The sequence below is a fragment of the Sparus aurata genome, chromosome 15 (genome assembly GCF_900880675.1).
Source record: "Sparus aurata chromosome 15, fSpaAur1.1, whole genome shotgun sequence".
Classification (NCBI taxonomy): Eukaryota; Metazoa; Chordata; class Actinopteri; order Spariformes; family Sparidae; genus Sparus; species Sparus aurata.
This window is the reverse complement of record NC_044201.1, coordinates 24,875,804-24,902,607: the sequence shown is the minus strand read 5'-3', so window position 1 is coordinate 24,902,607 and position 26,804 is coordinate 24,875,804.

Below are 26,804 nucleotides of genomic sequence, written 5' to 3'. Positions count from 1 at the left end.
AGCAGCTCTTCAGGAACGAAGACATGCAGTGTGGGTGCAGCCTTTGTCTTCAAATCAGATCAGATACTCTTATTACTGCGGGCCTCAGCTGAAACGGCTCAGCAGGGGATTTGGAAGGCAGAGCTTACATGCTAATACTACAGTCTAGCTGTCAGTGCATGCCTTCATGTGGTAAAGATTATTATCCTAATAATTGTATATGCGAGATGTGTTCATATCCATTAAAGCCTCCCTAGAGTCTGTATGCAGCCAACCAGCATCCATGCTGATGTAACCAGTATTTCTTTTTATCAGCAGAGGATTTCTTTATAAATCTGAGTTACGCTTTTGCTTTCTATTTTGTCTGCATATTATGATTAGCTACATATCTATAGTTTGCTTCGATCCCACTGTAGCTTGACTCTCAAACTACATAAAGTACTTTTTTTGTGTCTGTCCAATCAAATGACATCCTTATTTCCAAAATTAAACTAAACCATTTGTTGTACCAAGAAGTATATAAAGAAATAGTTGAATACCTAGTTCAATAAAAAGGATTTAAAGGGTGAGCTTATTTTATCTCAACTGGAGGAGGTTGCAATCTTTTTGAAAGTTCTCTATAGTAAATTTGGCAAGGTGTAAAGTACAAACTCTTGTGTGTGTGTGTGTGTGTGTGTGTGTGTGTGTGTGTCAGTGTGTGTGTGTGTGATGTTAAGCTTGGTAAGTTCTTTGTTATTGATGCTGTAAGCAAGTAATTATCTGATTTATACACGAAGCTTCTTCAAACTGCCGTCCAACATTTATCAATGGCAGTGTTTGTTTTGTGTCTCTGTCTTTGACTCCAAGAGTGCGCCTGCATGTTAAATTATCCCTACATCAATAGATGTTGTGACAGCCCTTGTCTAAAAGTAGCCAAACATTAATTATTCATAATCCATTCAGAGTTAGTGTAGAGGAAGAGGGATCAGAAGGTTGCTTACTGTTGGATTTTTAATATTTACATCCTATCAAATTAACGTGGATGCAAAATGTTCTGCTGAGGTTTTATCGCTGCTGATCTGTTCGATGGGATTCTCTCTTTAATTGGATATAGATGATGTTGTAAGCAGTATTGTTACGGTACACAGATGTGTGTCTTTCTCCTTTAAAAGGTTTCCAGGGATGAACTCAGCAAAATAGTTGTCTGTTTAATCATCTAACATCCAGTTCTCTTTCATTTCACCATGAAGGATTTACAGAACCATCATTTTCCACCATGTTTGTCAGTATTTTATTGTGCATTTTAAGGAAAATCAGTGAACGTGACTAAACTCTATGTGAAGAAAACTTTAAACATTACCTGGTTGGTGAACATTTGTGCCCGAGTCAAGTTAGATTTTCATCAGCAATAGTGGTTGTATAATGGTTTGTTCACCACAATCGAGGCAATGTTTTGTGTTGATCCGAGTTACTCAAGTTTCTTGTGTAGCTGGATCACTTTACTGTCCATTGGCCATAATGCAAACTCACGTTATCGAGCAACGGCACGGACATATTCAGCACCCAGAGACGCCAATTATCTCTCTTCTTTTTCCATCTGCTTTCCGTAACTTTATGTTCATAAAGTAAAGAACATTTACCCTCCAGCTCTAAGTCAGTGTTACAGTGCGTAAACACCCGTCAATGGAGGTCACATCTGCGGATCGCTGTTGCAGTCAGGTTGATAAACAGGAGTGAAGATAAATCCGTTTGTTAAGTCCTCCTCCCACAGGTAAATCGCTCTGGATCAGAGCGGAATCAAATGTTACTTTGGTTGTTTGTTCTCAAAAAAGGAAGTTTAATAGATGCCTTGATCAACAATAAGTTAATGGGTTTATGCTAATCCAGCCAACTCTTCCAGTGGTTTTTCACATCTGTTCATTATTCTTATTCTAAGCCTCTGACTGACTGAACTGGGTCTTCAGGCCTTTATCAAAAAAATTCTGTAACAGCTCTAATATATTCACATGTAGACAAACCTTCCAGCTGGACTTCAACACATCAACCTACCAGCACTGCAGCCCTGCCTCCTCCCAAACATCCAGGGCTTCAGGGGCGGTCGAAACCGTTTAGCTCCCCAGTGTAAGCTGCCAGCCCTGGGCTTACAGAGTAGCTGAGGGCTGCCTGGGACAACCAACTCTGGAGGAACTGCCTGGGTCAGCAGTTTGAGTCAGAGAAAGAGGGAGAAAGTAGAGAAAGAGAGAAAAAAGGCAAAGCTAAAGTGATAACAGAGAAAAAAAAGAGAACGATGACAGTGTAAGGAAAGAGGCAAACATACGAGCGTGTCGTGTATTTGAATGGGTCGGTGCCTTTGGGACAGGCTGTCAACGGTCACTTGTCACTGTCCGACAGGCTTTTGGCCCTCAGGGGCCCCTGTCACTGGCCCTGAACACCTCGGGGTGACGATGTAGGACAGATGGAGGCAATGGTAGGGAGAGAGACACAAAGTAAGAAGAGAAAGGGCTTTGCTTGCACCCTGTCACTGACCCTAATCACCCCTCGATATGTGTGTTTGTGCGTGTATGTGTGCGACTGAGAGAGAGAGATAACAGATGTAAAGATGACTTGGCTTGCATCAGGCAAGACTGTCACTAACCCTCACTGCTAAAGGCTTCGCCTGCAGTGGCTGTCAAAGATCCGTGTGTTTGTGTTCTTGTGCTTTTATCCTTGTGAGAGTCAGCTTGAGTTTTACCGTACAACCTGTTATAAATGTGCACACACACAGGGCACCTGGAAGACTGCTGCTGAAAGGATATTTTGCATTGCCTCTTTCCTCAAGCTACAGCAGATGGTAAACAGTGGACACCCAAACTGCAAGAAATGAAAGTAAACTAAGTAAAGGTATAAGAAATGCTCTCATAACCAAAAAGATTTTGTGAGGCGTGCTGCTCAAAGGGTTTACTTATGTTTACCTCTGCAGCGCGCATCAGGCAGCGGGAGGGCAGCGTCCTCCCCGGAGTCAGATAATCCAGTATTAATTGCCAAACAGACCTTGGCAGCAATGGATTTCTTAATTAATAGTCTTCATTATGGCTGACCTTGCACACAGATGCACACGAATGGGCGCGCACATGCACGGTCCCATCACAAACTACATTTAAAAACAGGTGTAATGGTGGAGGAACACGCAGTGTGAATATGTGCACACAGATGGAGGGAAACATACAGATGCAGATGTACAGACACATGTGCAGTAACGTGTGTATTACAAATTGATTTTTGAGTAACTGATTCTACACAAAAACATATTTCTGCTAATAAGCCTGACCAGATGTTGGCACATGCCTGTACATGTTAATAAACGTGTGAAATTAATGTGTGTATATATTTATTCAGTATGACAGTTGTGCAGTGATATCGTGCTCCCCCCATGGCTCATTTAAACGAGATGTGGCGTGCACAACATCACAGCGCTGTCTGTGTGATTCCCATGGTGTTATGCACGGTTAGCATGGAGGGACAAAATTGGTTTGCGTGTGTGTGTGTTTTTAGGACTTCACTTCCAGCTGTGTCTGTCAGATGCAGATACCACCCTGTAATGAATGGGGAAAGAGACGAGGAGGATAAAAGCGGGAGAGCAGCCGGGCGATGCAAGAAGGAACATTTGTGACGATATCTGTTTGACAATCTGAACATAAACTGAAAAATAAGATCAATCTGTTTAAGAAGTCCAAGATGAGTTTAACATTTGCGGAGAAGGAGGAAAAGTAAACATGGCAGGCAGTCACGTGCGAGTGTGTGTTACATGTGGCTCAGTTTGAAGCATGAAGAGCAATCCACACTTTGATTTCTGTCCTTCCTTGAGAATTCATGTGGTCAAGATGTGCTTTTGCTCCTCAGCATGAAAGTTTTCCATTCAAGTGTGTGTGTGTGTGTGTGTGTGTGTGTGTGTAGGTGTGTGTGTGTGTGTCCTCACCCATCGCCAATCTAACCGGAATCCCTGTGTTGTTGTAAATTAGAAAATCTGCTCCCACTGTCCTTCTCTCTCCAGAAAGAGAACCAAACAAGTGACACCCTTTTTTTTATTTATTTGTTTTTCAATTTTTCCCAGTGCTTGTTAAAGCTGCATCTCTTCACCTTGAGGTGGACATATTGGGTGTTGGAGTTGATTATCTGTCACATAACTTCATCAATCATGAACAATAAGTTGCTGTAATGGCATCATTCAAGATTTCCTCCAGAATGTCCACAAACTTGTCATGCAGATTGGACCGGGCCCTGTCCCTTCGCGCCCTCTTGCTCTGTGGGTGATCAGCTCTCTCTAACAGGCGTCTCATCTCCGGCTCCGGCAGTCGCCTATCCATCAAATGCTGCTGGTGCGTGTCGTTAAACATCATAGCAGTGGTCCTTATATCTGGGATCCAGTGAGGTCACGGTGCAGAAAATGGGACTGGACTTCATTAGAGTAAAGCATTTGTTTACAGCCTCTTTTGCGGCCAAGAGTGTCTTAACTGCATGGTGTGTGTGAGCCTCCACTTAAAAGACGTTTCAGGAGGATCGCCAAGGAGATCATGACGGCAAATGTCACTGGAATAACCTGCAATTCACTGATCTATTTCTGAGACAGTGTAAGACTCCCATTCAGCTGACATTTACATTAACTTTACTGGAGAAAGTAATGGCTGCAGTCAACAAGGTGAATGTCTGCTGATACATCAGTGCAAAGCTATTCATATCATTTTTTATAATACATTATTTATGATATAATGACATTTATGTATAAGTGTCTGCGTACCACATTTATATATTAATTTACTTTCAACAAAAGTTACATCATTATGTTGATTATCCCTTAAAATAAAAAAAACCCACAAAGAATTACTGAATTCAGTTGCAAATATCAAGCAAAGTCCCCATTATGTCCCCGTATCTCAATATGTTATACTAGATTTTGGGTAAACTGTTACTTAAAGTCTGTGTTTCTGCTTTGTGCTGTTTCTTTGTTGAACTACACATCAGTCATCACACAGACAATTTGCCCAGAGAGAAAACTAACACAGACGGAATTGTTGCTCTTTTCACATAAGCATGTTCTCTGTGATTGTTCTGTTGTTGAGTACATGCTGACCTGTGTCTGGACTGGGCCCGGGGTGTGCATTGTGCCCGTGTTAACAACCACTTGTCTGTATGACCTCCGAGCCGAGCTGTCGAAGACATGAGCTCATATCTGTCACAAATGGAGAAAGAGGGAGGGGTGACAGTGAAATCAGAGACAGCGCCTGCAAATATAAAATTGGTCAGTAAGAAAAAACCATGGAGGGCAGAGGAGCTGTCATACTTTCAAATCAGAAGAGATAAAGAGTAGAGGAGATTGCAGGTCCTCCAATCATTTCCTATTGTTATATATCTATCTCAGGCAGGTGAAAGGTGTAATTTTGAAGATGTGTTGGGCAATTGAGTTTATCCATCAGTGTGCTGCAGCTGCCAGGTGAGACAGGTAACATTTCATATTCATGCAAGTTACTGCAGACAGACAGATGGCTTCTTTTCTTTGATCAGACTTCAGAAGATCCTTTCTAGAAGTTCATTGTTAAAGTTGCTGTGTGTAGGAAACTAATAAACCATTTTGAGATAGTGGAAATAACAAGCAACTGAAAAGACAGCTTGCCACTATTGAACTCTACACTGTGAGCCAGCAGGAGCTTTGTTTTTTGCTGGATGACTTCAGGTGTTAGGACTGGGTCATGGTTAGGAAGTCAGCACTATTCTTCCAAAAACAACCTGAGCAAAATAATTTCTGGTGCCTGCAGATGGTGGAACAAAGAACTTAAAATTCCCTTTCAACATGATTATTATTTCGCTTAAAACTAAAAACATGTTTTAACAAATATCTTCTTCAGCAAAAAAAAAGTCCATAGACACTTCCACTGTACTGCTCCAAAAATATAGCACCAAATCAACAGAGTAAGTAGCTGCTCTAGCTAGCCAGCAATCTTTGGCTGTAATTAGCTACGGTTAGCTAATTAGCTCATGTCTCAGTTAGCCATGGAGTTAGCCTGGACCAGGACCTCAAATCACACCGGTCACCAAAGGGGTCTGTGGTCGCTTCAGTTGAGTTTAGCAGCCTGAGAGCACAGTTGCCAAGTCTGCTTATTATAAGCGACTTTGGGCTTGTTTTTCTGTAAAGTTGCTTATAAATATTGGTAGTCATGGGTTGTGGGTTTTTGGGCTTGCTGTTAAAGTGTTCCTCTTCCTATTGTATTGCATGTCATATTGTTTTAAAGTCCTGGAACTAAAACAAAAAAGGATCATAACATTTAAAAACAATAATAAATCCAATGATATTTCTGGATTCAGGGTGATATTTGTGTGTGTGCAAAGTGTAATAATCTCTCTCTTTTTTTTCTTTTTTTTTACCACCAACGGAGAAGTCGCTTGTTTTGGGTTTGTCTTCATAGGCCCCGCTTGCTTGTTTCTCTCGCGATATCTGACAACACTGCCTGAGAGTGAACATGGCTGGACACTGAACTGGGCCTGAAAATAGATGGAAGTCAGTTTGCAGACAAGGGATGGAGGTGATTTACAGTAGCTCTCACGATGGTATGGATATCAGCGGGGATAGCAATAGCAGGGATAGTGATATCTGTCAATCTACATGACGTTCCAGATACTGAGGAGCTGCAGAGTTTTTTAATGGTTGAACTATGATATTCACCCACTCTGCACCATCTACTGTCGCCAGACAACTTCATTGGTCAACGTTCTCTCTGCTCTGAGTGTAGCCACCGTTGCTCTTCCTCTCACTCAACCAAACACTGACTACGCACTTCTTCGCACAAGGAAGCCCATCATGGTAATTGTTACATTGCTAAACTTTTGTTCCTGGAGAAAGACACTCACACACTCACATAAGCTGTAGATGTATTGGCTAACACACAAACTAGGCGCAAATAAACACCAGCAAGGTCACATACAGAAATGAACACAGACATAGCCACATTACAAATAGACACGCGATTGTAGTAAGCAATATGACAATATTTATACATAAACAAAAAGACCAACTTTGTTTTCAAATGCAAACACTGCTTTTATAAACACTACAATAAAAGTTACGCACACATACAGTATGAGTCAATACCGTCACGCATAAATGCACAACAACTTGGCAACATGCACACACTGAACATGTTTGTAGCAGAATATGGATAAATGAGGCGTTCTCATAAGCACAGAGACACACTTGAATGCACCCAGATGTGTAGGGGATACAACACGAGCACAGGGGGACACAAATAGGTAAACAAGCAGGTCTATAAACAAACTGACACGGAAATTGTATGCATAAAATATAAGGCAGGTGAAGCGATACATACTTATGTGAAAACGGGCAGAAAGATGTAAAGGCACACACACACACACACACACACACACACAATGGAAGTAGTGATTAGCCCAGATGTTGTCCCTTTGTTTGTTAGAGGTGTTGTTCTCCATGACTGAAGACTGGAGTCCCAGTAGATTTCTGTCTCTCAGGTTTCTGCCTGTTTACAGATCCCTCTTCTCACCTCCTCTCTTTCCGTCGCTCTTCCTTTCTGTCTGTCCTTTTCCCCGGTGGATGTGGAGTTGGTAAAGTGCAAAACACAGGGTTGATCTCTCTCCCTGGTTTCCTCTCCTCCAATGTCCCAATGGGAATATTCAGAGAAGATCGACTATACTCTCGTTTTGTGTCCCTTTTTCTTTCAACTTTAACAAAATTGTAAGTCACAGCATATAGATCACCACTAGATGTTTGCATTCATCTTTTTGTTTGAATTAATTATTTGTGGTAAAAGCAATTTTTCACAGCTGCCATCAGGGCTGATCTGAAAACAAACGGTTTAAAGTGGATTTTCATATTACAACATGTTCTCTTTTTGGGTTCAACAGGTAAGTAAGATGATTCATTTTGAATTCCTTTCCACAGGCCAGTAAATCAGCGAGCCCCGAGGGCGTTGTGAACAGAAGCTTCATTTATAAAACACACTTACAGGATCAATTTTGATCCTAAGTATGACTTGAGCAGAAAACCATGAATAAACGGATGGAAATTGTTATGCTGAAACAAAGTCTGCACTTGAGGGAAGTGATTTTTGCAGGGATGCATCTGAACCTGTGGAGACATGAACAATGTTAAGTGGCCACACACTCTCAAGTTCGGTGGTTGGCTTTGTTTTTCAACTCACTGTTTTGTCCACCAAAAAATCTGTGTGACCGTTCTGTTCTCTTGTACCATCACTGTGATTTCACCTTCCAAACAGGTATCATTATATAAAGGGGAAATCCAGAATTTAAGTAGATTTGACATTCACAGATCACAGGTGCATCATTTACAAATGGACTTCTAAGAACCTCTACATCTTTTATGAATTGAACACTGTGGCAGTATGAAGTATGAATCTCAGAACATTTTTACAAATGAGCCCAGAGTATTTTCTCATCAGTTAGGTGTCGTACGTAACACATTTATGTTTTAATTTCAGAGTATGAAAACATCGTTCGGCTGCTGAAGAACTTGACTAACTCTCACAGAAATAAAAATAAAGTTGAAATCTGCTAAAGTGAAGACCTCATAAATACCAGAACCTTCAGCACTTAAGGAGGTGGTTGGATTGGTGGAGTGAGTGATAGTAAATAGCAGTGAGAACCCTTAGGGTTATAAAGGCAGCTGTAAAAGTTCAATGTTGCAGGTAATAAACTGCAACTTAATGGACTCAAACGCAAGGCAGGCAAAGTGCAGGCAAGTTTATCGTGTCGATGATTCAAAGATGGGTTTGTTAAGAGGAGTTCAGTCCGGGTGAAGGCAGGCAGGAAAACAGTCTGAGCAGATTGCAAGTGTTGAAACAGGCTGTTGGGAAGAAGTACCAAGAAGGCTGGATGCTAAACATGATCGTACAACAGCCAGTGGCAGGGAGCTGGGGAGTAGTGGCAGGTATATCTGCTGGGGGCAGGTGTGCAGATTGATGTAGGAATCAAGTGATGACTGGAAGCAGGAAACACCGGAGACTACTGCAAGACAAAGAGGGAATTTCTACAGTCATGTCGAAGTGATTACACTAACACTGGATCATGTATTCAGGAGTTCCAGTTTGCTAAGACAGTTTGACAGAGAGCAACATTTTACAACACCAGGACCCTGAAACTAGACAAGCTAAAAGGCATTTAGATAGCATTATTTCATTGTTTATACCTGTGACATGTCAAAATGTCTGAAAAAGGCCTAAAGTAATGATGGGACAGTTAGGCCCTGTCCACACACACTGCAGGTAGTAGGAGGTAGAAAGTAGGCAGGTAGTTGTTATGACCTAGTTTTTTTTTTCTGTGTGTGTTTTGACCTTTTGTACACATGGAAACCATGGAAAGCATTTTAAGGTAACTGAAAACTGACCTTTTGGAGCATTTCTTCCAGGGTGAAGACTTTCAGAAACTCTGTTTGGAGCATTTACATCTGGACAGGCAGAAACGCAGACGCCCACATTCACTTCCTAATCCGGTGCATTTTTTTGTCAAGTGAACTAATACACAAATGCACATTGTTGATAAAATGAAATCTGAATGTTTTAATAAAAATAGCTTTGTCCAGGAGGATTCTGTGAAGAAAAGTCACGTCTCCCTGCCACGTTCATAGTATTTACTGTGCCCGAGAATACAATCTGCTTCTTGTTCACTCCGACAACCACATGTCCAATGCATGTGAATGATCATGTGTTATATGCGTTTTCAGGTGTAGAAAACCCCTTTTTTTAAAAGAGCTGTACATGTCTGCAATAGACAAACAAGGGAATAGACCTTTTAACAGCCGTGCCGCAGTGGGAAGGAACAGCTGTTATTGTTAACATAACACTCGCTGGTCCTGTTCATTCCTAGTTTGCCATGACAGTTATCACAGTGAGCCAGAACATATAATAGACCCTTTTTCAGGGCACACATTTTGACTTGGCAAAGTAGGAAAAGCACAGGTGGATGTTATAATGGCTGCATTCCATTTAAGTGAGCCGCTTCCAAGGCCTTGGTGTTGTGCATGCTTTATCACTGACATGGCCTACTGGAGAACTAAATTGAGTGGAGCCGAAATTACAACCCCAAACTTGGGGAAAGTTTGGCTGTGAATGGAGAGAGACAAGTTATTTTTTTATCCCGCTTGAATGGTGTCATGAATCACTCACACCATGTTTGTTAATTTTAAAGATTTTTTCAAGTCAAGAAGGTTGTAGTTTGTCGTAACCAGCAGAAACATGGCCGCTGGTCACAATAAATCTGGTCATATTTAAAACTGTACGGAGGAGCAGCTCTACAATTGTTAAGTTACAGGTTATAATGACAGTACAATGAAAGAGCGTCACTAATGTGGCTGTTGGCTGTTTAGTCTTCATAAATATGTATTTTCAATCTTATATTTCAGAAGTTTTAGACAAACTGGGAATTCTATCGGAATATCATCGTTTAAGTTGGTCATTTATGTGATGAAAGACGTAATTCAAATGGAATCAAATAATTATTTGTCTCTCTCTCACCATTCACTACCATACAATGTTTTTCTTAAATTAGGTCACATGGGGCAAAATGGAAGGGGCGTGGCTTCAGCTCTCTATCAATAACCATGTTGGTCACACCTGTACTTTTCCTGCTTTTGAGCCATTTTTCAGCCACCATTAATTTAATTACTAAAAACCTGTGGTTTCCCTGCCATCCCTTGGTTAGTTAAAACAATTACACAAAGAATGTAAGTGTTTGTATTAATGACAATCTCCCTCTAGGCCTAATCAAAAAACTAACATGGCATGGCTGACACAAGTGCGTAAAACAAATAATATATGTCAAACATGCTTCCAACCAACACAACATAAGAGGAATCCGTTTGTGACTTGACAGGCTTCAGGTGACGTATGAACACATCTGTGCACATGCTTTCATTATCTGTGTGGCTGTCGGCTTGTCAACGTTCAGCTCCATTCGCTGCCGCTGGTTCGCGTGTTCATGTTCATGTGTGTACCTGCGTTCATAAGTTGCACACGATTTGCAGCGGAGCGTACACTCATTCATAATTCTCTTGACTTGTTGTGGCATTTCTGTCGCTGCTCCTTTAGCGCAAGAAGCAGCGTTGACTCACTGCAGCGCCGGGCTGCTTCAGTGCACATAGAGAGACTCATTAAGAAAAACGATTCTCCCTCTGTCTCTCTCCTTCACTCAGAAAACACACACACATTCAAAACATTTATAAGAATGGCAAAATCCACTGCAAGATGTTTCTTTCTCCTATGCATCCCCTTGACTTTAAAGAAACTGGCATATCCTCTGCACGATGAGCCTTTTTAATCTTCCCAGGATTAAGACGTTAAACTAACACCACTTAATTTGCAGTGCCGAGCAGCTCGATGACAAAGTCCTAAATGTCATTACATTACAATGATATCAGATGCGACAGACTGGTGAGATGATTCGGTGTGAAGTTGAGTAGAGCAGCAATTACTCCTCATGATCCGGCTGTCGATCCACAGGGAGACGGAGAGACGACCAGCTGAGGAAATGCAGTTATAAAACTATTATCAAGACACCGCGACACTTGTGTGCATATGGCTCTTTCACTCCACTCTGCCCTCATTCATTGGACACAAATCATTATAGGAAACTACCTCAGCAGAGGTGGAAGGAGCTATTTTCGGCGCCCCTCGTTTAGTGTCGAAGTGCTGTCCGGTTTAACAGGTCAGCTGCCAATCGCTTATTTCAGCAGAACGTTGCTTAACAAAGAAAAGAGTTTTTCTAACTTGGTCAACCTTCTCTGGGTTATTATGTTTGCAAAGGAAAAATGCATCCATGGCAACACACTTCGTCCTTGGCTTCATGCGCAGCACATCCTGTCCTCATTGTGAAGTCGACTCAAGAGCGGAGTGTGTGTTGGGAAGTGCATAAAAAGCAGAAGCTTGAGGCTGATGGGAGGTTGTAACTGGATGCTGCAGAACTGAACGGAAGCCGACCTGAGAGACGGTAAACAGGACTGTGGAAGTCTCTTCCTTAGCAACAAGCAACATTTGCCAAGTTTTGCCATTCAGTAGTAACGAGTGAAGAGAACTCACTCTGTGGGTTTTGTCAATAAGTGTGTGGGATTTAGCAAGGCACATTTTTTATTGTGTATTATCCAGAATTTGGCCCTTTAATATGTATATTTTTGGGAATAAAACCTGTTTGGTTGATGATCATTGAATTTCATGTCATGATACTTACTCTTCAATTTACAGGGACCCATTAGTATACCCATCATATACTTTACATGTGCTATCTCAGTGATACAGAGAAATAAGTATTGGTTTCATGTTTGAATAAACCTTCCGCGACCAACATCACAACAGTAAGCAGGTAAAAAGACTTCCGAACATCGTAACAATATTCCTGTAACCTTAAAGCACCTATTTGTAAGATAGTTGATTTTTGACCCAGCAAGCCAAAGACAAAGTCATTTAATAGTCTCAGCTAGATAGAACTTGAATTTTTCAGCCACCGCCAAAAGGATCTTGAAATTGTTTATATTTACTTCTGTCTGTAAGTGTCTGTGGTAGCGTAACAGGTAGAGTTACCGGTCGCCAGTCAGAAGAAACAATCTTCGTAATCTCTGAGAATTCTGCCTTGAGATTAACTAATCTAATGCAATCTAATGTCGATGTAACTCTGAAAGTCCTCCTACTAACACGGTAAAATAGGTTGTTTGTGCTTTCGAAAACTGACAGCAACAAAGTTGACAGTTTCCTCGGGTTCAGCTGCTAGGATGCCAGTGTTGACTGTTGGTAAGGAGACAGGACATGAATCGGTCTCCATAGTTGAAGTCAAACACTTTGTACAACTCTGCCACTGTGAAATCAAACCCCTTCCTCATGTGTAACAACATCACTTGTCTGCTTTTGGCATTGAAAGTAGAGATGTTGTTTACTGACAGCTATTTTGACAAGGTGAACATGAGTGCTTTCATTTTCCTGCGGTCGAAAGTCAGATGTCTGAAGGAAGGCAGGGCAAATTGGATGCGTTGACAGATTTATTATGGTTACCAAGGTTGCTTTCCAGAACTCTTGGGGCAAAAAGGGATTTTTAAGTATTTTGTAATGTAGATCTTCTTGTTTCTTGCTCCAAATTTTCAAGACTGAAAAAGAAGCAGTCTGTTTTTTAAACTTTTTTCCATGCAAAGCATCGATTTTTGCCTCACATGTTGAAATCAATAGTGGTATTGTTTTAAAAGCTGGGAGAATGATCAGCGACAGGTGAATCTAAACATTTATCTCTGATCTGTGCAGAAGAAGGCTGCATTACACTGTTTATCGAGAATAGCACGTTCACTGGTGCTATTTCTTCCATTTCCTTCAATAGAAAGCAGCGGGGATGACAGATGGTAGGTAGGCAGAGAGGCAAGAAGAAGAAATTGGCAGGTAGAATATAAACGAGTCTGCCAGGCAGTTGTCAGTCATCAGCCAGAGAAGCAAACAGCCAGACAGTCGAACGGTCGGCCAGCCAGGCCAGCAGAGAGCCTGACAGTCTTTAAGTCAAAGAGAGTTAATTGATAGAGTAATTAAATCTAGGGTTGGTAGGTTATTTTAGAAGCATTTTGGTAGCAATCAATAAATGTGTGATAACAATCTAACAGTGTTGGGCAGTAACGTTGCTACAGTAACGCTCTTTTATTGATAAAGTAGTGCGGTAGCGTCCACACAAGCTACATGTTTCCAAACATCTCTGAAGCTCAGCACAGCGGAGCTTTCTGCTGCGGTCTGAATTAAAAGGATCAGTCAGCCACCACCATACACGGCCGTGTATGTGGAGCCGACAGAAGCACTTCCGTACGACGGTGACATCAAGAACCAAACCTCGGGCTGATGCCTACAACGTCTCTGCTGCAGGGGAACACAGACAGGTGAGCCTGAGTGAGTTACGTTACTTGATGGAAAGATGGCAAAAGAAAGATGACTTTTGAAACTGCCAGTTATAAGGAATACTGGTAGATGGATAGAATACTTTATTAATCCCAAAGGGAAATTATAGTGTTACAGCCACTTGACATAAATCAAATAGGTAAAAGAAACAAATACAATTAAAGGCTGAATTATATACAATAACTAGACTAACTCAAATATAAGATATAAATATAAAAGCTGAAACTAGAATACAGACTAGAGAACCTTAACAAAAACTATAACTATAATATACTATTTGCTGAGTATACACTGTTTAGTTATGTTAATATGCTAAATTTATTATGTTATGTTAATATGCTAAATTTAACATAACTAAAATATATATAGAAATTTGTTCCTATATATATAGGTCCTATGTGTATATATATATATATATATATATATATATATATATATATATATATATATATATATATATGTATATATATATATATATATATATGATTGTGATTGTGGCAATAAACAGAGTTGTCTTTTCATGTATTTATTAGACTAAACGTAGCGTAGTAGCCACCAACACGTCTCTCTGTCGTTATTTTTGTAGTCAGGTAGTATACATCTATGTGTTTTGATTGAGTACGATGTTGTTGTTTTGGTTTGATAAATTCAAAATATAACTTGCTCTTGCAACCCCGCCAACTTTATCATTGTCACAATCAAAGCAGACAAAGTGGACCTAAATACGGGAGACGGCAGGAAGTGCCAAGATGTGGCAAACACAACATACGACTCAACAAAGACTGAGCTAAAGACTGGACTTCAATACAAACTTAAGTAATGAGGGGATGAGGTGAAGGTGGTGTGAGGCGGAGAAACACAGGTGATCTGAGCTGCAAACTGGGGAGGTTAACAAGACAAAAGGAGGGAAACAGCAAACTACACCACAAAAACCTAGAAAAAACAAATAAAATGAAACTGAAATGACAGGACCATGACAATCACCTCTGCATACCTGACCTATGATGCTGTTGCTATCTGAAGAGCATCTCAATTGAGGCGTACTGTTGCCCCGAGAAAATGTCAGCAGATCCTCAGTGAGATCGTAAAATAACATTGAATCTTTTAAATTTCACTGTAGGATTGTTGTACTCTACTCACTTCAACATCAGATTTGTTTGTGTGGTAGCAATCTCTTCAGCGGCAGGGCTCACGTCATGAAGCCATTTGTCAATTGACATTTGTCATTTGTGTACTGTGGGGCAGTGAATGCTGCTATAAAATCCTGGATGCCCAGCCTGCACACAATGCACCGACTGCAGCCAAAAGCATTGTTTCATTTTTTTGATGCAAACCCACTGCTATTAACATGCCAGGTTTGATTTGTTTTGCCGTAAACTGCCAGCCTTGGTGTGATTTCAATTTTGTACCTCTTTCTCTCACTGGGTTTCTGCTACAATGATTTTTACACCACAATTCACAAAATGCAGACGATTGAGTGACCAATTTAATTCAGGTAATTTCCATTAAAACTGCAGAAGGTTGTTAAAAGGCTTACAGTGACTGTTTTCACATTATTTCCTCTCTATATCCCTGTATGCCTCTTACCAACTTTCTTCTTAAAAATACTCCATAACTTTCCTCTCCTTTTACTTCCTCTCTGCTCTTCTCTTTCCATTTTTCTATAATTGACAGCATGCAAAGTTGACATTACATGTCTGTTAGCCTCAGGAATTAACCTCCATTACAACTATGATTAAGTGACGTAAAGATTAGGACAATTATGCTATTTTTCTTTCTTCTTCTCGTTTCCATCCATATACCCTTCTCCTTTTTTTCTTCTATCAGGAACCTCTATTTTAAAAACTTAAGCTTATATTTTAGCTGAAATAAAATAAGAAATCTTTACGGCTTAATGGCTATTAATGTTAATGTGCCAGACCAACATCAAATCACTCAAGCTGCATGTCATTTGAAATTTCTGCTAATATCTGCCATATTCTTCTACCACGGAACACCAGGTTTATTATTTCATCTGCCATTTCCTCTCTTATGACATAAAATCCTTTTTCAAAAACAGCCGCTTCTCTCAACTTTTGTACATGAAAGCGCATTCAGAACACACAAAAGGTCAGCGCTCTCACACAAGCACAGTTACAGCAGAGCAGAGTGCTTTCAAACGCTCGGGAAGGTTGAACTATTCAGAAAAAAAAGGACTGGACCAATTTTTCCAGTGACAAAACGAGAGCAAAGGATGTTTCATGCTGTGTGGGAGGCTGGCTTTTCTTCCACGGCAACAAAAAAGATGGCCATAGAGAGAAATTCTTTAATAATCTGGTCATGATTTGTTTGTGTAAGGCCTGGATCAGACGAAAATCTGGCATGGTCAGAAGTGTCTCCTCATTTTCTACGTTGAAATATAGATTCATATTCACTGTCGGGCTTAAAAAAAGGAGTTTTACTTCCCTCAATTTACTGCTGCATTGAAGATAGAATTGTTCTGTCAGTCAGCGGGAGAAACAGGTGAATGAAAAAAAGTTTGAGAGGACACACACACACACACACACACACACACACACACTCTATACCACACAATGCGTGGGACTGGTATGGTGACGAGAGATATAAGGGAACATGACAGAGAGAAGGTGTAGCTCGTTATCACAGGCACAGAGAGTCGGCTGTACAGTGTGTCTGTTCAAAGTGTGCCTCTGTCAGAGTGTGTGATGGATTTTGTGCAAGAGAGAGAAAAGAAAAAAAGAGTGTGTCTGTGAAGATATATTCCTCGGAGAATCAGACGGCGGCCGTGTGTGGTTTCCTCATTATAGAGAACCAGATAGGCAGTGCCTTCTTCTAAGTGAGGATCAGATTTACCATTAAGATAAAGGTTATATATAACACAGAGATGAGAGCACCTGTGTATTTAGGCTTCCTCTGACACACAGAATGAGAGAGATCCTAAACAAATATGCTTTAATATCTTCAGAAAGGCAAATGTCCTTGATTCAGTAAAGAACAAAAGCAGGAGATAATTACACAGTGAATGAGTATCTGATTAAGATTCCTCATTACAGACCACAATCTGTGCACTGTGTCTGAACAATACAGCGCCGTCTAAGAAATATATTCATCAAGGTGCATTTGTGTTTGAGACCACTACACACCAGGCTGTCAGGGCAGCCAGTGAGTGTTCGGGACTCTAGTTGGTGTTGTGGACCGTTGGCTGGTTGACTGGGCGGCCATTGTCAGAGTCTTTTTGGCCCAATCAGCATGTAGAATCAGTGGCGGCTCGTCGGTGAGAATAATCACTCTGATTGACTGTTCAGGTAAGCGATTGAGTGCAGAAAAGCGAAATTTAAAAGAAATGGAAAGCGAATAAATATGCAAAAAAATGCAAAAAACCACAAATGATCCAGTCGTCCAGCATCCAGTGATGAGGAACAACAACCCAGAGACCGCAGTTCAGCTCTGTGTTCAAACATTTGTAAACCACTGGATGTTTTAAAGAAGAACTCAGAATAATATCCAGCTGTGTTTGTGGTGACGGTAGCTGATATTTTCAACAACAAGGTAACAACTTTTGCCCCCCAGCTGGGTAAGAACTTGTCATGTTTAGTGTCTATAATAATTGAATATAAGAGAAAGCTGTGAGTGCAGAAAACAATTATTTCACTGTAATTTTCTTACACAAACAACACGGATGTATCATTGATTCAAATTCAATTTCCACTTCAACAGCAGTGGTGAGTGTAGATTAAAAGGAGAACCCACAGTCGGAGAGACAGGAGGTGGTTTATAACTCAGGCCCTAACATCCTCACACAGCACAGGCAACATGCCCAAACCCACTGAACCAAAGCGCACCCTCCCAAGGTCAAGCTTGTGGTTTCCCACTTGGGAGCAGAACTGGGAAAATGAATGAGTGCAATCATACACAGCTAATACAACAGCATAATGGGAAGAAGCTGAAATAATGCAATTAAATTAAAGCGCTCATGTGTAAAAGACTATCCACGCGGTTAGGTTGGAGGAGAAACAGGAGTGTAATCAGCGGAGACATTACAGGGGACAAATTAATGGTCTCTTTTCTGTGCACTTAATTTGGGATTTGTTTTTTTTATAGTGATTTTGCTTTATTGGCTGGTGTACAGCTGAGCAGGAGAGGAAATGAAAGACAAAAGGGATGTTACGAGGCAGATTTAAACCTCTGGCACTGCAGATGGAGGGTTTGTGCTGCAGCTCGTTCAATCCATAAGGACAGATCACTTTCCTTCCTTTTTGTTCGTGACAGTTGGCTGACACTTCAATCCAGACGGGCATTACATCATACATCACACTGTGAACGGGGAAAGAGACACTTTATAGGCTTCTGTCAGTCATGATGCTGTACCATGAGCCATGTCTAGTCTTCATAACTCAAACTTATATGAGACAACCTTTTTGATTTCCTCTCTGACTTGTTCTTGGCTTGTATTTATGCTGTTATGTAGATCAGGGTATGTTCAAAATATCCTCAATACTCATTTGAAATTCATCTCTAGATGCTGTTGGCCTTCAAGAACTTTGATTTCCACTATTCGTATTGACAAAGACAGGTCGTTAGACGGCCTTCGACCCCAAGAATCCAATGGGAAATACAATATATCTATTTTTATCCAATCGAGTTATACATCACAAGGTTAGTGACCCTCAGGACCCAGAGGACAAGTCTAGGGAATACCTGGAGCTGGATATGTCCTCAAGGAAGTATGGTTTTGCATAAAACTGAGCTGTCTATGTAGAAGAAAGATGCAAATATTTTTTTGCTACGTACGTATATTCTGCTACGTTCTCACAGGAAACAGAGAAAAGGGGGGGGTTGGCACCGCACCAGAACATAAACGTTCAACAGTTAGTTCAGTTCAATGTTGGCAACATATACCCCTCTTAATGCTTGAATTGTTTTAATTTTCTCTCCTTGTAATTTTTCTCCCAGCCTTTCTACTGCCAGCTGTCTAAAAACGCCAAATGTTGCCAACAGATTAAAAATACAACATTCTCAAAAAGTTGTGATGTTTTCAGTCTGCACAAAAAACTCAACAAAAAAAACTCTTCAACTGTTACTGCTCCAGCTAACTGTTTTTATTTCCACCACATTGCATACTTCTTTTGAAGATCTTCTTTGTTATTATTGGAAAATCGTCAAGAAATCTTTCCAGACTATTAAATGTTTTGAAAATCGACTTTATAACAACACGTGATTATTGGTCAATTTGCTTCAGCTGAGCTGCACATGCAGTGGTGACAAGTATTTGTTCTCCAGAGCCATTTGTATGCACCGGCTTAATGTGGCATTTGAATTGCATCAATGGAGTCCTGAGTCTATTGACCTTTGTTAATTGAATGCACTATTCTTATCTGACATGCTGATGTCAACAAAGCCGACATCACGATTCATGCCAAGATCTGCTGGTTCGGTGAAGATATAGAGTTTTAATTATTCTTTATCACATCTATTATGTTTGGTGAAAGGGACTCTGCGAGCGTGGTGTAATTTTCTGTTGTTCCACCGTTGTTTTCATGTGGGTCTGTGTTTTCAGCCGCTAATTGTCTGTGTTTGTGTTGAGCAGATAGATGCCAGCAGCACACTGGGATCAGCAACATGACTTCAAGTATCACTGACGGCCAATTTCAATTCGTGACCCGACTTTCATGTCACTGGAGAGATCACAACAAGCCGCTGCGAGCTGGCTGCCCTGAGCAACACGAAGGTCAAATTACTCAGAAGCAGGAAGAAGGAGTTACACAGAAGTAACCTGATTGGATGGGAGGATTGGTGACCTTGGCAACTACCATTATCTAGAGCTCCCAAGGGGGGGGGGGGGGTGTTGAAGGGAGGAGGGGGACACTTCAGCAATCTCAGAGAGAGAAATCCAGAGGGAGAGTTTCTCCAGAAATCTCCAAGCCTCCATCTATGTTCCCATCCCTCCAGGTGCAGGATCACCTTATCACCCCTTGTTCTCTCTCTCTCTGTGTTTCCTCAACTGTCTCTTCCTCTAAATGCCACTAAATGAAAGACTCACACACAAACATATCTCCTTTAGTCCTCTGTTTATCCTAACACACACACAGACTTCACAGTGGGATGCTGGGAGGCAACAAGAGGCGACAAAAAGAAGATTAGCGAGGAAGATCAAGTGGAATTCAAGGTCGCTACTCTCATTAGATTCAGACACAGAGGGAAGCAGCAGAGATGGTCGGAATTAGGATATAAATAATTCTGGGAAAAATAAAGCCTTTCATGCATGTATATGTACACTTATAGTTTGATTTTTTCCTCTGAAGAACAGAAATAGATGTTTTTGTTGCATCAACCTGTCTAACAACACGCTGTCACAAGCTTCAGTCAGGTTGTATGACTAACAAAGAACATGTCAACATGGTGAGTGTGTGAAGACATCTGCAAAAAATCAACATCCTAAATCTAGAACATACAGAAGTTCAAACCTACAGGAATCTTAAAATGATATGTCATTACGCAACTCTGAACAGGTGAGAGTTCCTCCACTCCAATCCAGTACACCCATGTTGACAGTTTGATTGCTGTGCGACATTCAAAATCATTTTAAACAATAAAGACATAATATCTTTAAATGTGAAATAACTGTCTTCATATTCAGTTTGCAGACTTGAACACTAACATATTGTAGGCCAGAGCAGCATCAGCAACTGCAGTCAACGACAGCAAGGAGATGAAGAGGAAGAGAAATTCCCCAGACTCCCTTATAAAACTGCTCCATTTTGAGAGTTGTTGAGTTAGAAAACATTTTAAGAACTTTTTGAAATGCTGACTTTAACAAATTTATAATTATTTGGGTCCCCTTGTAAATTCGGCATAAGTTATAGATTTATTAATTTCCTTTTTTAATCAATTGATGGTTTTTATAATGCCTTGTTTTGGTGGATGCTGCAGCCCCCTCTCAGGTGCTCCTGATGGGCTGGTTGATTGGTGATCCTGCTCTTATATAAAGGAGGCTGGAGGAGAAGGTGCTCTCTTCTCCAGATAATGCAGCTCTGACCTTCTTGGAGTTTTAGGCGTCTTGTTTGATAGTTTGGGTATATTTCTTTGAGAATGAAGGTCTGGTAGAGCAGTTTTAATGCCTTTGTTTTTTATGCAGTTCTTTACAACCTACTGGTGGCCTGCCAAGAGTTCCCAATCCTTTTGTTCTTTTTGAAAAGCGGCCAGGCTCCCATAGTTTTGGTTAATTAATTCCGGTAGAATTCATAAATAGAATCATTTTTACCTTGCAAACCTATCCTTGGGTATGGTGTTCTCTTTGGACATTGCTGGTCATAAGATCGAGCCATCTGTTTTGTTGCGGCTGCAGCCGTCGCTGGTCTGCAAAGAGAATGTCAGCAACTCACCACAAGCACATTCACAACGCTTTTCATAATTTTCTCTTAGATTTGTTTATTAAAAAAAGAAAACATCACACATGCAAACCAGGTTTAAAAAGGATGCATCCAAATAGTTCTATATAAGAGTAATGGACCCCTGCAGTGATGTAGCACAGTCTAAATAGTATGAATGACAACTACTTTTTTTGTTCTTGGCTTCCACAAAAGGCAACTTGCTGGTTTTCACACTGCAGGATCATCAGTCAAAAAACAAACAAACTGGAAGTTAATCAACTTGGAAAGAGGAGACATTCATTTGCTCAAATCTGAAGGTGACTCACTGAGTTGAAGCGCACAATTATCTGTGCCAGAAAAGTATTTTTATTACAGAAGGAGTCGGTCCTTTGTACAACATAGTGCTGCATATTTATCACTCTACACACTGTTGAGTACGTCTGAGCCAAATCAGCACCAGCAGTATTACAAACTGCCTGATTATGTATTCAACAGATGAGTTCATGAGTGCTGCTTCATAATACCGAAGCACTACAGTGCTGCATGCGAGCGTCAAAACACGGCGTTTTGCATTACTGAGTATGTATGTAAGTGTGTGTGTGGGTGTATGACCATGGCATCAAAACCGAGTCGCAACAACACGGTACATGTTTGTGTCGAGGATATTACAAAGCACTTAAACTGATGAATATGTATGTGCATGTGTAAATAACTGTAACTGCCTAATTTAATAAAATTCTATAAAATGCAATGCGTATGATTCCCGGTGCTTGCGTGTGTCCATTTCAACAGAATCACATCCAAAAAAAAACATCACAGTACGTGTTTTCAAATGAAACACACGCCGGATCTGAATAAAACCGCTTCAAACGGAATAGTTGATGCAACAACTCGGACGTGTTTACAGTTAATACATGTGGCAGATGTAACAGCTGCGGATTACATTTCAGATTCCTGTCATCCTGTATTAATATTTAACATCGTCTTTTTCCATGATCTGTGGATTTCTTGTCTGCCGTGTGTTTTAGATTTAGACAAAAAACCACCTAGTTCTTTCAACTAGAAATGAACGAGGGCTCAGTATAAAATCGCCTTTGAATAAACAACAAAAAGCGCTCAATGATGTAATAAGGAATATTAACGATACTCTGCTAACGTCCCTTGTGGGCTTCCATAAGTGACTTGAGACGATGACAGGTTGACTCTTTTTCAGTGTTTTATAGAATCATAAACAACGGAGCACCTTTTGTAAGCTGCTGTAAGCGAGAGTTGACACCGCAGAGCCTGCAGGTCGGTTCTGAGTCTCACTGTTTCTGACAATAAACAGTAGAAATAAACGTGGCTCACTGAATGCAAAAATTGTATAAAAGTGTTGAGCCAAACGCAGTGAAGCACTAAAATGTTTGAGGATAAGAGTATGAGTTCAAAACACTTCTAGGAGGTCCTTTGCTCTCATACTGAACACAAAAAGCTTCTGGGGGAGGGTCCTGCTCTTGTTTGACCTGACTATCCTTCCTGGCCCGCCGTCTTACGTGAACTTTGCGGCTCATTACTCTACCTGGCCTGACTTTCGCCTTTGCACCTGTAATGATTACAACAGCCACTAGAGGTCACTGTCTAACAGAAGCGTTGATATGGTTCACAATAAGCTGCATTCACAATTGTTTCTTCTGACGAGGTGGGTGTTGAATGAACTTTCCTCCTCATAAAACATTACAACATCAGTTAGCATCCAGTTGACATCTTCTTCTTCTTTGCCTTTGTATGATAAATGCTACATCTTTGTGTACTGATGACACCAGTTGTTGATAGTGCTAAACCAATGGTATGCCTGCACGCGTGATCTTTGTGCGCGATATAAACAGAACATGATCGTTGATTTAATGCTCCACCAAGCAAGCACGTTAAGAGACTCAAATCTGAAACACCCACGATGTAATTCCTCAACAAACAGGTGCATGCTGGGCCAGGTGGTCGTTTAGGTAAAAGTGGTCGCTTGTTGTATGCATCGGTATTAAATTAATTAAAGTAATATTGGATGTTCGCTTCTATTGGACACTGAGCAGCTGGTGGCACGAGGCATGTTCAAAAGAACAGGAAGAGCAGATATGTCAACGTGTTTGGTGTTGAACACAAAGGCTTTAGGCAATCAGGACAATGGCTTTCTGTGGGAGGCACAAAATGAAAAATGCAAGCCGTGGTTCTTCACTCCTCTTCACTCCCCTTTCTCTCCGCCATAATCCTCTATTCTCTATATCCATTTGGGTCATGGCTCAACACTCCACACATGTGTCTCATAAGAAGGTTTTAAGGCGAAGGAAGTGTCGGCGCTTTCTCCCTCGCGCCTGCCATTGTTCAAAGAAGGAGGGCTTTTACAATGGAAGGGAAGGAAGTTGAAGCGAGAGCAATGGAGAAAATGAGACAGAGAGGTTTGTAAATGAGGGAAATTGAGAGCTTTGATTCTGTCATTGCACCAACAACCGTCATCTGAGGGTATAAAGACACAATTAGAGAGATTAACTGTCAGTTTTACATCTGAGAATTCAGGAAAGGCTAAGAAGAAGCGAAGGATGGAGGAGGCCGGAACAATAAGAGGTTAAATGGACACTTATTCAGCTGATGGATGGATGAGTGGACAAACTGATGAATGGGATAGATGGATGATAAACCCATGCATGGAAAGAGTAGAACTGCCAAATGAATGGAAGTATCATGTTTTTCGATGGGTGAGTGGAAGCAGGAAGGCGTGACGGCACAGCGGGATGGATTGATTTATGCTAAACACACACACACACACACACACACACACACACACACACTGTTACCAAGCCACTTTATAACAAAACAACCTGATGAGAAACTCACTTGATCCTCAATCCTTTTTCTAAACCCCCTCCTGCTGCTTCTGTAGAGCTATTACGCAATCCTTTCATACACGGACACGCACTGATTGGAGCGGAGTGGCAAAGTGCCTCCTATAGCAGATAAATGATGTGTGCTGCAGCAGCCTGTGGACAGAGATACAGAGAGGAAGCTGGAGGGAGGAGAGAGATCAGGGGAGGAGGGGGGGAGATGATGCAGAGATGGATTAAGAGAGAGGATGCAGAAAGATGTGAGCGTTCGAGGCACACACACATCCACACACACATCCACACACACAGGTTAGTCATCATTGAAACACTGCAACTATTCTCAGCTAACTCTCTCCATCTGTCTGTCTCCACTATCCTCATAAATTCACTCAATTATTCTCTTCCTCACATGAAGTCTGTCCTTAACGGCGGAGTTGAGTTTCCCTCCCCCCCTCTGGCAGATCAGCTAATAGGAAGAGATTCTCTTATCTCCTCTACCAGTAATTTGCTTGAAGGGATAATCCGTTTCAGATAAATTAATGTGTGTTTTGCTGCTCTATATCATCATCAGATGTGACACAATAACGATTCAGCTCCAGTTTAAAATAACTACCTCATTTGCAGTTCATCTCACCTCCAAAACTCACTCAAACCACCAAAATTCTGCATACACATCTCCAAATAAGCTTGTTCAATCATGATGCCAGCAACACATTTCACTCAGAACTGTCACTCATAAACCTATCAATCAATTCCTGAGGTAGGCAAAGTAATAGGAAGAAAATACACACAATACATTTGTATATGGGGCGGCTGTGGCTCAGGAGGAGAGCCAGCATCCTGTTATTGGAAGATCGCTGGTTCGATTCTCCTGGTCTGCATGTTGAAGTGTCCTTGTGCAAGATACTGAACCCCAAACTGCTCCTGATGTGCTGGTCAGCACCTTGCATGGCAGCTACCACCAGTATTGTATGAATGTATGAATGAATTACTGTAAGTCGGTTTGGGCAAAAGCGTCTCCCAAATGCCCTAAAATGTAAATCAGATAATATGTAATGGGCAAACTTTAATACAGATGACAATACAAACAGCAGTGAGGTAGACTCAAAGGTCAGAGTGGCTCCAGTTCTCCCTCTCTGAGAACTAAGATCAAGACAAGTGTGATTTTCTTCAGTTTATTGCAGAAACACACCAAATTTGCCATCATTATGTTTTCAAACTTGTTTTCTGTGTTAGCATTTAAACGATGTGCTGCAGGCAATGTTCTGCAGGTGATGAAGTGAGAAATTAATTCACGGCTTTTGGAAAATGAAAGTTTGAAAAATGATTCACAAAGAATCTGAAATTTAAATTTAAATGAATAAAAACACAAAAACAAGACTGATTGTCAGTCGGACTCGCAGGAGAACAGCGGTCGGGTGAAATATCACCGTCACAAGATTTGATACAGTCGTTCATCGTCCTCAGAAGTTTCCTAATGACTTTGGTAAAGTTTACTCCAGCTCCACCGTGAGGTTGACATTTGTGGTTTTGAATTAAATCTCTCAGCAACTATTTGATGGATGTCATGAAGTATAATACAAACATTCATTTTCCCTTCAGGGTAAATCATTGTAACTCTTGACTCTTGTCATTAGGAGAATGTTTAAATGCTGATGTTGAACCAACCCCGGTGCTTCAGTGCAGACTGATAGATCCACTAGAAATACTGAAGACTCTTTTGTTTAATTTCTTTTCTCCAGCTCTGTTTTAACATCTTCCTCTCACCTCTCTCCTTCTCCCAGCCTCTCCCTGGAAGAAGCTTCAGAGTGTGAAAATGATGAATACATTAGCAGAGCTGGAGCCTCTGCACAGTCGGTCTTCGTGTGTGTTGGCTTATTTCCATTTCACGTGTGTGTATGTGTATGAGATCTATTGTGCAAAATGATGTTGCAATCAACTTTGTAATTAATTCAATTGTTTCATTGTTTTCACAAATTGGTGTCAGGAGATTGGACAGACCGGTGTTTGCTGGTTAGCATGCCAAGTTAAGTTGCTACACAGACATCTTTAACATGACATCAGCACTGTTGTTTCTTCACACTTCATTTATTTTATGTTGTAAACTGAAATTCTGGTCATCACTTTACTGTACATTTATGATACATCATGCCATAATATAATCAGTCAGATATTTTTAGCAAATATGCATGTAATGCAGGTTAGATATAACTAACTATTAATACAAACGTCGTTGTCACTAGGTAAATTAATCTATTTAAACTTTATTTTAAGGTCTGGTGAACAGTTGCGTCTTGTTAAAAGGTGTGCCGTAATAAAAGATACATTTTCAACTTTAACTTTTTATAGCTACCAGCTGCACAAAAACCTCTTTGTGTACTTTTATCCAATTCGGTATTTACTAGATATAGTCACACAGTGATCCTGACATCGGCACAACCCTCAAAGGAAGTTAAATATCCAGTGCTGTTTTAATTCACTAATTTCTTAAGACAAGAACAAGCAAAGCGGTTGAACTTCCCTCTTTGAAGCAATGATTTCCTCACTGGAGAAGTCTGCCTGGGGTAAAACAAAGGAAGAAGCTGTTTTTGCACTGTGGAAGCGAGCTAATCAGCTTTGTTGTGACAAAACAGATTAGTGAGTCCAGTAGCTGATCCAGTGATACTGTTGATGAGGGACCAGTGGTGAACTAC